Source organism: Mercenaria mercenaria, chromosome 17, assembly GCF_021730395.1.
Source record: "Mercenaria mercenaria strain notata chromosome 17, MADL_Memer_1, whole genome shotgun sequence".
NCBI lineage: Eukaryota > Metazoa > Mollusca > Bivalvia > Venerida > Veneridae > Mercenaria > Mercenaria mercenaria.
This window is the reverse complement of record NC_069377.1, coordinates 51,300,205-51,312,284: the sequence shown is the minus strand read 5'-3', so window position 1 is coordinate 51,312,284 and position 12,080 is coordinate 51,300,205. Positions and strand designations below refer to the sequence as shown.

Sequence of the window (12,080 nt, the reverse complement as noted above, 5' to 3'; positions counted from 1 at the left end):
ACAAGCAAGTTAAGAAAGTAGAAGAGTAGGCCAACGAAAAAAGATTCTATCAGTTATATGTATGTTTTTGTTTGTTACGCTGTTTTGTGCAGAAATGAATTAAATTATTTTTACTATCACGCCTTTAACTGCTATTTTTAGTTACAAGCTGTTAAGTGCATGCTGTTTAATTATGATTAGTGTTTCAATGTATCTTTGTTGTTTTCTTAGACTGTTGATTTTATCAGCGTTCCCACGATTTCTTTTCCGTACCCGAGCCTTTACAAAAGTGCATTCATAGCTAATAGAAAGTATGCATTACCACAATATAAATTATCATCTTTCGCCCACAAGATTATTTCTTCACTTAAGACTTTTGATTCTTCTGTACATACTTAGAAATTAAATGACAATGTTCAAACAAACAACTTACTTAATTTTGAGATACTCTTCTGCCGGAAAATATTGATACTATTCAGTACTAGTACGCGCATAGAATATTACAAGTGGCAACTACTTTAAATGAAAGCTGTAGATTCTAAGTTATGGATCATCAACCTTCGATGCTAAATGAACATAAAGAATTGGCCACAAGCTGTTCCCGTAAATAATTTTATGCTGTCATAACAAAGGTCATATATAGTATATCTTAAAAAAAGCGTCTAAAATTTTATCTCTACAACCACAGTCAAGTATGACATGTAGTATCTGTTATTACTTAACCCTTAGCCTGCTGCAGGCGAATTTAACAGCCTTTGCAAACAGCTTGGAACCAGATCAGACGCCGATTAAATCGGCGTCTGATCAGGTTCCAAGCTGTTTGCTACTCTGACAATATTTCTTCCAATTTTGGAGCAAATTGAATGAACTTTACAATTTTAGCAGACGACATTTCCAGCAGACGACAATTTATCTAGCATGCTAAGGGTTAAAACAGTTGTAATATTCCAGATACAATTTGAGTATTAGTTACTTACCAACAATTACAGTTACAATTAGATTACAGTTACTATGTCGTAATACATTCCTATTCATTTTAGAGTTACGATTCTCTTATCACATTTTTTCTTTTGAAAGCAACTGAAACATTCTGCAAGTTTTAGAATGAAACCTTTAAAACTTTAGCTCTGACGCTGAAGTTCTGAGACTGATCTTCAAACAAGTAAGATCCCTTAGAAAAGCTGGAACGAGATTGGTATGGTTATTTGGAAATATAAATCTCGTCGATTACAACAAATTACTGTTGTAGGCGTTGACTACTTGGTAGCATGCGTTCGATACAAGTTAACCTCAACTTCTGCTGTATATTTATATGTATCTTTTCTTCTCAGTTTGAAGTCTTCTCAGTTTAAAATAACGAAAAGAAAAGTCCCGCCCATTTTATAAATCATCATTTCCATTCTTTTTTAAGAGAGATTTTTTGACTGGTGTTCTGTCTTGACACCTTGAATTTCCTCTGATTGCGTTTTTTTCAAATTTGAGCATTTTGTTTATACTTGAGATACACTCTAACTCTACCAATAAGCTCCATATTGAATGAAGGAGTGTTATTGTGTTTCTTTTAGGAGAAATATGACAGGAACAAGATGCCAACCATATCGTTTGTATAAGAAATGCTAAATACAGGATTTAACATGAGTGTCTTTACTAAACTTCCGAAATAAAATAATAAACTGCAAAGCTCTGCTCTTATTTATTTTAACAACCATGAAATCATAACATAACATTTAAACGATTTGCTGTATTTCGCAGATAAAAAACCAATTTATCAAATTCCTCTCTATGAGCTAGTCATTATATTGAAAAAAAAGCGAAATATATCTATTACTGATATCACCTTGTGTCTGTTCTAGCTTAAAAATGTGACACTTGACTTGGAAAATGATACAGCAATTCAAATTTCTATGTTGGAAAGGAAAAAAAATGAAAAAAAATATGAAAATATGTTTGAGAACACATATAAATTGTACCATTGAGATGATAACAGACAATACTTGTTTCTGTTAGGAACGCAATAGTTTACGTGAGTATCACATACGTTTTTTATATCTTTAATTTAGTGTTTGATTCTTATATCCTGCAAGAGTTTTTTTTTTTAAAAAAAACTCGTTTTTTACAGGATCTAATACATTCCATGTAACGTATATCTGGGAAAAAAGCAGTAAACCCCATTCGCTACTTTGCCAATATCCTAGAATTACTTAAAATACCTTTTTGGCATTTAATATACCTTAAGAACAGTGTGTTTAATAACACATTAAAACTGTAAAAGTATAAAATTACGAAAAGATACAATTTTATTCACTTTTAATACGTCACCCAAATGGATGAAAATAACCAAAAAAAAAAAAAAACAGACATAAAACTTGTACTTTCAGAAACATGTGCCTACCATAAGAAGAACAGAACAGAACAGAACGGAAATTTTATCTAAGACTTGTACATAGTACATCGTCATACAAATAGTACATAAATACATAATATTTTGCATCACGTGATCATGTGATTGTTGCCAAATTTTTTTTTATACAGTATAACAAAGTTAAAGGTATAAAGTATAGAGGATGAACAACAGTATCAATTATTTAACAGTGAAAGTCTTACAGACATAGCAGCTTTAACATATTTTGCCAGGTTTTTTATAACAGCATGTTTAGTGTTTGTAAACAATTGTATCATTTTAAACATACTAGGTCTTTGGTAAAAATATCTTTTAATATATTTCTTCCTTAAGTTTTCATAAGACGGGCATTTAAATAAAAAGTGAAAATCGTCCTCTAAATCTAACAAATTACACTGTAAGCAGTATCTTTCATTTCTAGGTATTCTGTTACGTGAATAACGACCAGTCTGTATTCTAAGAGAATGTGCAGATAACCGTAATCGTGTATAATATATTCTAAGATCAAAGGGTAAATCCAGATTCACTAAGTAACATTTTTACATTTGAAACCCAGGTCGATGGCCATTTTTACAATCTCTTAAACCTTGTTCATATGTTTTTTGCAGTATGATATTATCTGAGTGTAATAATTTACACCAGTATTTGATTATTCTTACATATCTTGTTATATATAGAGGATATCTCCCTAGCTCGCCGTAAACACCTTCGCTGCATGTTGAAGTTCTGATATTTAAAATACGTTTACAAAATTTTAGATGGATTCTTTCAATTACTTTCGATTTTGAATATGCCCATATTTCTGACGAGTAGTTTAGTGTAGCGCCAACAAATGCATCAAATAGCTGGCATAAAATTCTAGGTTTTAACTTTAACTTATTACATTTTATTAAGAGTATATTTAAGGCTTTCAAGGCTTTCCCAGACAAATGTTCTTGATTCAATGCAAAAGAGTGCTAGTATAGTTAAACACTGTTCCCAGATAATAAAAGTCATTTACATTTTCAATGTTATGGCCATTGTAGGTCCAACCATAGGAGACAGTGGTGTATATATTGACCTTTTTACTTAGAAAATCAAATTTTAGATAGAAAAGGATGTACTGTTTTCTCTTTTGACAGAGTGTTGCGATCATTACAACGACGTTATTTCGTTTTGTACATGTCTTGACATTTTAGTGTATTTTGTGGCTTTTCAAAATAGGTATAAGCCATAAATTTATAAAATGACATTGTTTGACCAGATGCCATCAGCAGTATATTAATCTAAGCGCCATCTTTATTGTCCCAAAATACTATTGTGTAATTATTATGATATTGTCAACGTAACAAACGGTGAGTTAGCTGGGTTTTTTTCCAGTATATTTGTAATGGACTAGAGGTGTACCATTCTTGTATCATTTAGATGATTAACGTATGTTTCTTTTCGTCGTCAAAAACCATTTTCAACTGAAAAATCGAATATAATAGTAAATGTGTTTTTCTTTCATTCCTCTGCTCAAACCTGTCTAGGAAAATGCCACTTGAAGTGCAAAAGTAATATTTAAATCAGGCTTAAAAAATCTTTGCTTCCGGTAACATGCTAAAATAAATTAGGGTAGGTAGGTCTGAAATTATTTTCCTTAAGTGAGACTTTTCGGAAATTATTTTTGTGCCAAAAAATGAGTACAATTAAGGCTATGCCTTCAGAGCATCAGCAAGTTGATTTCTAAAATCACTGACCATGTTTAAAACATAAAAAGTGCAGTTTTGCAACTTTTTGTTAAAAAGTTGAAAAAAAAATCTCCAAGGCCATAAAAACATTAAGGTTTGGGCCAAAAATTTAGGGTAGGTCGGGATACCGAAAACAAACATTTTTTTACGTCTCATTCCAATACCAAATAGTATTTTGTCAGTATAATGATATGAAATGAATGTATCATATTGTGTAATAGATCAAAATGAGTCTATCAGTATCTGTCACGAATTATGTGCTCCAAATCATTATATGAAGAGTCAATTATGAAATTAACAGCATTCCCTTACAGTACTAAATCGTATTTTTATTACACTTATATTAAATGTATATCTCAAATTGTGCAATTCAAAATGAATCAACTACAAAATTTTTACGAAATGTGTGCTTAAAACGTCATCTTCGAAAATTATAATTGAAAAAAAAAACACAGCGTGCATGTTTTTGTTTATCGTTGAAACATTTATTTTGAGTCCGTGAATCATTATTAAGGCCTTAGTATGATAAAAAAAAAAAACAAAAACGTTTCTTCTAAAACATCTAAAATACTTTACGTGAATAGTTGTGTGAATAATCAGTTAATCTTCTTAATTCATATGTATAGGAACTCAAAGTTTTAAAAGAAAAGCAAGCAATAGATCTATATTTTATCAAATTTCGAATTTACAAAATATAGATGTCAAATCACCTATCCATTCCCTTCTAAAATGTCTGATTTGTTTGATTTAATATAAGATTGACTGCGAAATTCTAGCTTTATTTTCTGGCGGAAGAGCACTCACCCCCACCCCGTGCCTCCCCGGGCATTACATTCGGCACGGACAGACATATAGGTAGGACCAACGATATTTAAAATAAAGCAAATTAACTATAATTTTTATCACCAACTCTACACACTTTCAGAGGTGTATAATAGCAGATTTTTGCAAGTACCGCCAATAAAATTTTTATTTTAACATTAACTCTTTTATTTTTTATTTTTTGGTGAAACAGCAGTTAAGAGTTTTTCTCAATTTATCATTCCCCCTATGCATGCTGCGTTTAGACGTTAAAACTGCATTTTGTGCTTCACGGTATTTTTTTATTATTAATATTTTTTGAAGCAAGACAATCTAAACATATTGTTTAAAAGAATCACATGCATTTTGATATGGAACAAAAATGAATTTTTAAGTGAATTTCATCATGATACAATAACAAATCGGCTTGGTATGAATTCATTGATCTCTATCAATGGGGATGGGGGAGGAGATATTAATGATGAGGTAAGATACGCACCGTAAACCGGTTTAAACTCCTCATAAGTGTTTTTGCCGCTGACCGTACTAAGGCGGTGCCCCAACTGTGTTCTATTATGTGTTCGTATAGTCCTCAATGTCTGTGTATATATTATCTTTTACCTATTAATCATAATACATCCTTGTATACTCTGCTCTGGGATTGAGCTTTGGATGTTTATTTTTGCTGGTTTTTTCCTCTCAGAATATTCATTACCATACTAATGAAAACCTCTAAATAAAGACCAAAGTTAAATGTATAACTTGTCTTGAGCGGTCGCCATTTTCTTCTCTTTAGTACAACTAGTACAGTTTTTATTGTTATTTATGTTCACCTGTTCACAAAGGTTTCTCTTAATGGACGAATTTGGCTAACAAAACATTTATGTCAGTGAAAATAAAGACAAAAATGCTCTTTAGCAAGGTTGCCTCAGTCCACATTAACTTAAATCTTAAAGGTATGTTTTCTGTAATTCTGAACAAAGCTGTTTTCAAGAGAAAATCAAGAAAGGAACCTTCAATTAAAATGATAGCGAGATGCTTTTTCTCTTTCTCATCATGATAATAATAATGATGATAATAATAATAATCATTTTATTTTGTTGTTATTATTTCTGTTGATGATGGTGATGATGATGATGATGTTGTTGTTGTATACGATAAAGAGGATATTGATGGTAACAACGACAACATTGACGACAACGAGGATGACTACGACGACGACAATGACGATGATGATGATGAATTAGTTATAATAGTTTATGTTTACCTGAAAAAGATACTTATGATCACTATTCGCATCATGATGATGATGATGACAATGATAATGATGATAATAATGCTAATAATAATAATGCTAACAGTAATAATAATAATAAAAAACAATAAGTATAATTTTTTACATACCCTTATTTGTATTTGTTCTCCGTTAATTTACACTGAAACTGGAAACGTCAATATTTTTCCATATTTACATCTGAATTTCATATTGGGCGCACGACGTCATTTTAATGTAGGTCGTTGAATTAATTTCTTTTATATATACGTCAGAATTGTCGGCAATTGAACAAACTCATAACATTTATATAATATTAATTTATAAAAATGTTTAAATAAGTATGTAATAAAAAGATTTTTAGCTTTGCATTGAGAAATATACACTCATTCTTAAAGTCGCGCAATATTTCAGTCGCAGAACTCGCAAAGCTAATAAACCTTATAACAATACAAGTGCTTCTATAATTACTACTGCTGCTAATGATAATCATGCAAATCATGACGACGACGACACTAACAACAACAACGATGATGATTAAACAAGTAAAATATCTGAAAAATCTTACATTTATTTTACAACTTTGTATTTCAATATTCCTTTTATTTCTATTCAGTATAGATATCTATGCAGCTAAGTTAACAATTTAATTGTGGGGAAAAATGTCAAAGCCCTGCATCATTCTTTTATATGAAGTATCTGCAGAATGATTTGTTTAATGACTCACGTGGTATGGAATTATTACTAGACATTCGATGTATGAAGGCCGTTGCAAGCTGCTGCATTAAACAAATATTAAACTACTGCATGACTATGGAACAGAATTAGGGCAAAAACTTCATTGTGCTTTCGTATATCCAATCTTGCGATTTACATATATGCATTCGTTATTCTCATGTTCACATGCTTCTTTCGGACATCCCAATTTGCATTGTCACATGACCATTTGTGCATCCTATGTTTGCGTGTTCCTTTCTGACATTCATACATGCTCAATTGTTTCATTTTAATATCATGGTTACTTCTTCATTAGTCTATGACATTATCTTGCTTTCGGTCATGCTGCAGTTTGACGTGCATCACTCGGTGTAAGCTTGTGGTTAACCTAGACACAACTTCCCCATGTGTTTATGTTGTCTATATGCTGATGATATGGACAGAAGTGGCTCCTGGACAGGTTGAATGTGCTTACTCGTACGCATGAACAGCTAACAAAGTTTTAAACGAACACAATCTCACTTGTCACAATGCAGAATGCAGCATAGCACTAAGCATAATGAGGTTACCATAATGTACATTTCTCATTATGCTACCTGAGGGCGCTTTTATATTCGTGCTCGGAAGCTTCCGCTAAGTCACGGAAAAAATATGACACTGCGCATTTTTACAATGTGTCCGATGACTGGATCTAACCTGTTTGATTTGTCTAGGCGTCCGGTAATCAAGTTCGAAAAGGCCGGTGTATCATCAAACATGTACACATCTTATTTATTGCATTAAGTCAATTGAGATACTATTCGTTTTTAGCTCGCTATTCTACTCACCCTGGCGTCGGCGTCACACATCGGTTAAAGTTTTGCATGCAAGTAGATAAGGCTATCATTTAAAGGCATGTATCTTTGAAACTTATTTTTCCTTTTTTCTAGGTCAATTACCAACCTCACTAGGTCAAGTCCTATAACTCTGACATGTATTTTGGCCAAATTAAGCCCCCTTTAGGACTTAGAAAATCCTGGTTGAAGTCTTACATGCAAGTTACTATCTCCAAAACTAATGCAGATATTGAATTGAAACCACGCATGTGTCTTCTGGGTTATAAAACTAGGTGACAGCAGCAAGTCTCATAACTCTGACATGCATTTTGGCCTAATTATGCCCCCTTTTGGACTTAGAAAATCGTTGTTAAAGTCTGGCGGGCAAGTTACTATCTCCAAAACTAATGCAGATATTGAATTGAAACTTCACATGTGTCTTTGAGGTTTTAAAACTAGGTGATAGCATCAAGTCCCATACCTCTGACATTTATTTTTGCCAAATTATTCCCCTTTTTAGACTTAGAAAATCCTGGTTAAAGTTTTGCTTGCAAGTACATATAGCTGTTATTTTAAGGCATATAGCTTTGAAACTTATTTTTTCTTTTTGTAGGTCAATTACCAACCTCACTAGGTCAAGTCCCTTAACTCTCATATGTATTTGGCTAAATTATGCCCTTATAGACTTAGTTCTAAAATCCTTGTTAAAGTTTTGGGTGCAAGTTACTATCTCCAAAACTAATGCAGATATTGAATTGTAACTTCACATGTGTCTTCGGGGTTATAAAACTAGGTGATAGCATCAAGTCCCATAACTCTGATATGTATTTTGGCCAAATTATGCCCCTTTTTAGACTTAGAAATCCTGGTTAAAGTTTTGCTTACAAGTTACTACTATATATACCTCCAAACCTTAAATGCAGATACTGGATTGAAACTCTATAGATATTTTAACATTTAGGGTAATATTCCTGCTTCTTGGACAACAATTTGAATAGTCGAGCATTGGCTGTTTTACGGACAGCTCTTGTTAAAAGCAGCATTTAAAAGCAACTTTTTTGACAAGCAGCTACGTTTACTATCCATTGAAAATCTCCATTTTTATTGTTTATAATGTAATATAAGAGTGTGGAACTTAAAATGCTTCGGTGCTGCGGGTGATACCGCGTTGGCCGAGTAAAATTTTACTCGTAAGTTATAAAGTGAAAAAAATAGTACTGATACAAATATAGCGCTACATTACATCTCAATTTAAGGCTATCAAAAATACGCTCGTCTGCGTATGTGGGGAGACACTATGATTAATTCAGTTGACATAATTTTGTTGTGTAGGCGATTTAAAGCGCGCTATAAATATGTGCTAACTATATACACAATAGTAAAGGTAGTGTTTCGAAAACAATGCTTATTTCACTTGGATTCATTTTGTTGTTTGTCCGGTTACCGGACGTGTAGTCTTAACTCTCTCGGTACAGTTTGTGTGCTTCCGTATTTTATTACAAGGGGGTTATCTCCACTTGAACAATAACTTGAGAATGTAAAAATGTATGTTGTCACAACGCATCATAACCCACATCTAAATTTATATGTAAGCATCAAAACTCCTTGCATTTAAACATTTAAGGAACCACTTATATAAATGTTCTTTTCATCAATTAGCATACACCATTGACGCTCCAAAGAAGACACAATGCAAGAAACCACTAGTAAATAAGATGAATGATGGATGTAGTTTGTCAGTTTATATCATGTCCGAAAGCAACACGGATATTTTAGAAAAATGAAGCAAGCGCAGATCATTTCTCAGAATTAAGCGTGTATGAATACCAGAAAGAAACACGCAAACATAGGATGAACAAATGGTCATGTAACAAAGCAAAATGGAATGTCAGAAGGATGCATGTGAACATGAGAATCACAAATGCATACATGTAAATCGCAAGATTGGATGTACGAAAGCACAATGCAGTTTTTGCCCTAATTTTGTTCCATAACTGACTGCAATCAAGAAAGTGATGATTGAAGTGCTACTGAAGAAAAAAAAGAGGGATTGAGTGATAATTGTTATATATAACAATGCGAGCGCTCAACGCGAAACTAGTCTAAGTGTATATAGAAATAGAAGCAGATAGACTAGTTTCGCGTTGAGCCCTCTATGATTAAGCGTATTAAACAAACGAAAAATGTAGCTTCCATGTGTCATGTGTCTTCTGTTGCTGGTTACGCTGGATATATACATCATGACATAAGAATGTTATTTTTAGTTACAAACTGATAAATGCATGCTATTTTTGAAATTTGTCTTTCAGTGTGTCTTTGTTTTTTTGTTTTTGTTTTTTTTTTAACTTTTCATTTTATCAACGTTCTCAAGTTTTTCCCTGTACAACAGCCTTAATTTGAATTTGTTCACAAAACTGTATCATGTTCCGCCAGGTTATTTGTTCACTTCAGACTTTAGGTCTTCTGAAAATACTTAAAACCAATATGAAACTCTTCAAACACCGTTAACCACTTTCTTCGTTTTAGTAAAATCTTCTATCGGAAAATATTTAGAAACATTAAGAAAGTTTAAAGGTATTAAAGATATCCATTGCCCATCTTTCACCAAAATATTTTATCGGTAGATATTTACTTCAAATGTAGAAAATCCTCATCTAATGTTTTCATTTTAAACTAATTACATTAATTAATTATGTATGTAGAGCTACATCCATAATCAAATGTCATACAGTAACAGTCTTTTGTTTTTTAAAAAAAATCCAGTATTTCAGTAGTTATACACATTTATGCTGTGTTTACTTATACATGCATTGAGTGTTGTATTGTTTTAAACCTAATAAATAGTAGTTTTAATACACTTAAATATTCTAAATTTATTTTCACAAAAACTATATCTAGAAGCTGCTTATTATAAGGGTTTAGTAAACGTTTAAGAATACGAAAATGAGAACAAAACTGTTTGAAATGGCTACTATTTTAAGTGGAAACTTTCCGGATATGTCTTAACAGAAAATAATGATTACAATCATCATCATCATCATCATCATCATCACCTTTATTATATGAATATTACTATTATCATTATTACTATTATTATTATCATTGTGAGAATTGATTCGAATCTGAATTATCTTGCCATATATTCTTAAAATGTTATATCGCAATATTCCAGTTCTTTCTATTCACTCACCTACTTTCAAAGTAAAACTGTGCATGATTTTTATATTAATATATGAAAATATTTGTTTCATCGACCTTAGGTGCAAAATAAACCTTAGGAGTCTGCTGTTATGCTAAATAGATTTAACATCAATAATATCAGGAGTCTAATGTTGCAATAACGAGGGTTGTATATAAAAATCATAGAAATGTCTAAAACAATTATATCTGCGCAGGCAGTCAAGTATTTCTTAAGACAGTTGTGATACCCAAGAAACAGATGTGGTATTTCAGAAACAATTTGAATAATAGTTCTTTCAAATGTCTGAAAGCTAATTAATGCACTGAGTGTGTTGCCAAGATGGCAAAAAATGATGCACTTCTGCTTTTCCCAAGGAGTTTTTTTTTATTTTGATAAATCTGTATGAGCCAATTACAGTTATAATTAGACCACATTAATATTTTTTTTTATATTTCTTTTGAAGTAAATATTTTCTTATCGCAGTCTTCTGAAACCAAATAAAAGATGCTTCAATTATAAGAATGAAACGTTGCCATTTGTCAGTTTGAGGATTTAGCTAACATAAGACTGGTTTTTCAAGATTAGGTATTGTTATAATTTAGAACGACAGCCGTTGGCTACTATAGTAACTGTAACTTGCCTTTCATACATCTATTTTTCTCCGTTTGAAATAATGAAAAAAAAGTTGCATGAATTCTACAAAATTTGATATTCATTTTATTATTCTATAATAACAGAGATTTTCTGGGTTGTGTTTCGTCTGGACACCTTGAATCACTACAGATCACGTAGATCCAAACTAAGACTTGGGGCACAACCCTACCAGTACATCTTTATTGAATGAAGGGTTCCAACCATATTACTTGTATTAAGAATTATAAACAGACGATGTAGGATCATTTTTTTCTACAATTAAGAATTTTTTCATACTCTATGAGATCGAAGAACATTAGTTTTTAGGACATAAGAGCAGAAAGAGCACAGGTTACCGTGCTCGTTTTTGTTTATTAGGGCATTTTCTTCTTCCACTGTTTTAGCATTTTTGAAATTATGTAAAATTGAAAAAATGTGGGTTCTTTACAAGACATATAATTTCCCACTTAATGTTGTAGGGATTTCAGGTCTTATTTCTTTGAACTATTACGCTATAAATGCAAGACTACATGTATACATTGTATACGGTGGGTGGGGTAACCTTAAT

At 31.9% G+C, this 12,080-nt stretch overlaps 1 protein-coding gene across 2 annotated transcripts in view; it reads right to left on the bottom strand.

Moving 5' to 3' along the window:
* LOC123536280 (mucin-3A-like) overlaps positions 1-12,080 on the bottom strand; it is a 35,251-nt gene that overhangs the window by 6,427 nt on the left and 16,744 nt on the right. The window lies entirely within an intron of this gene.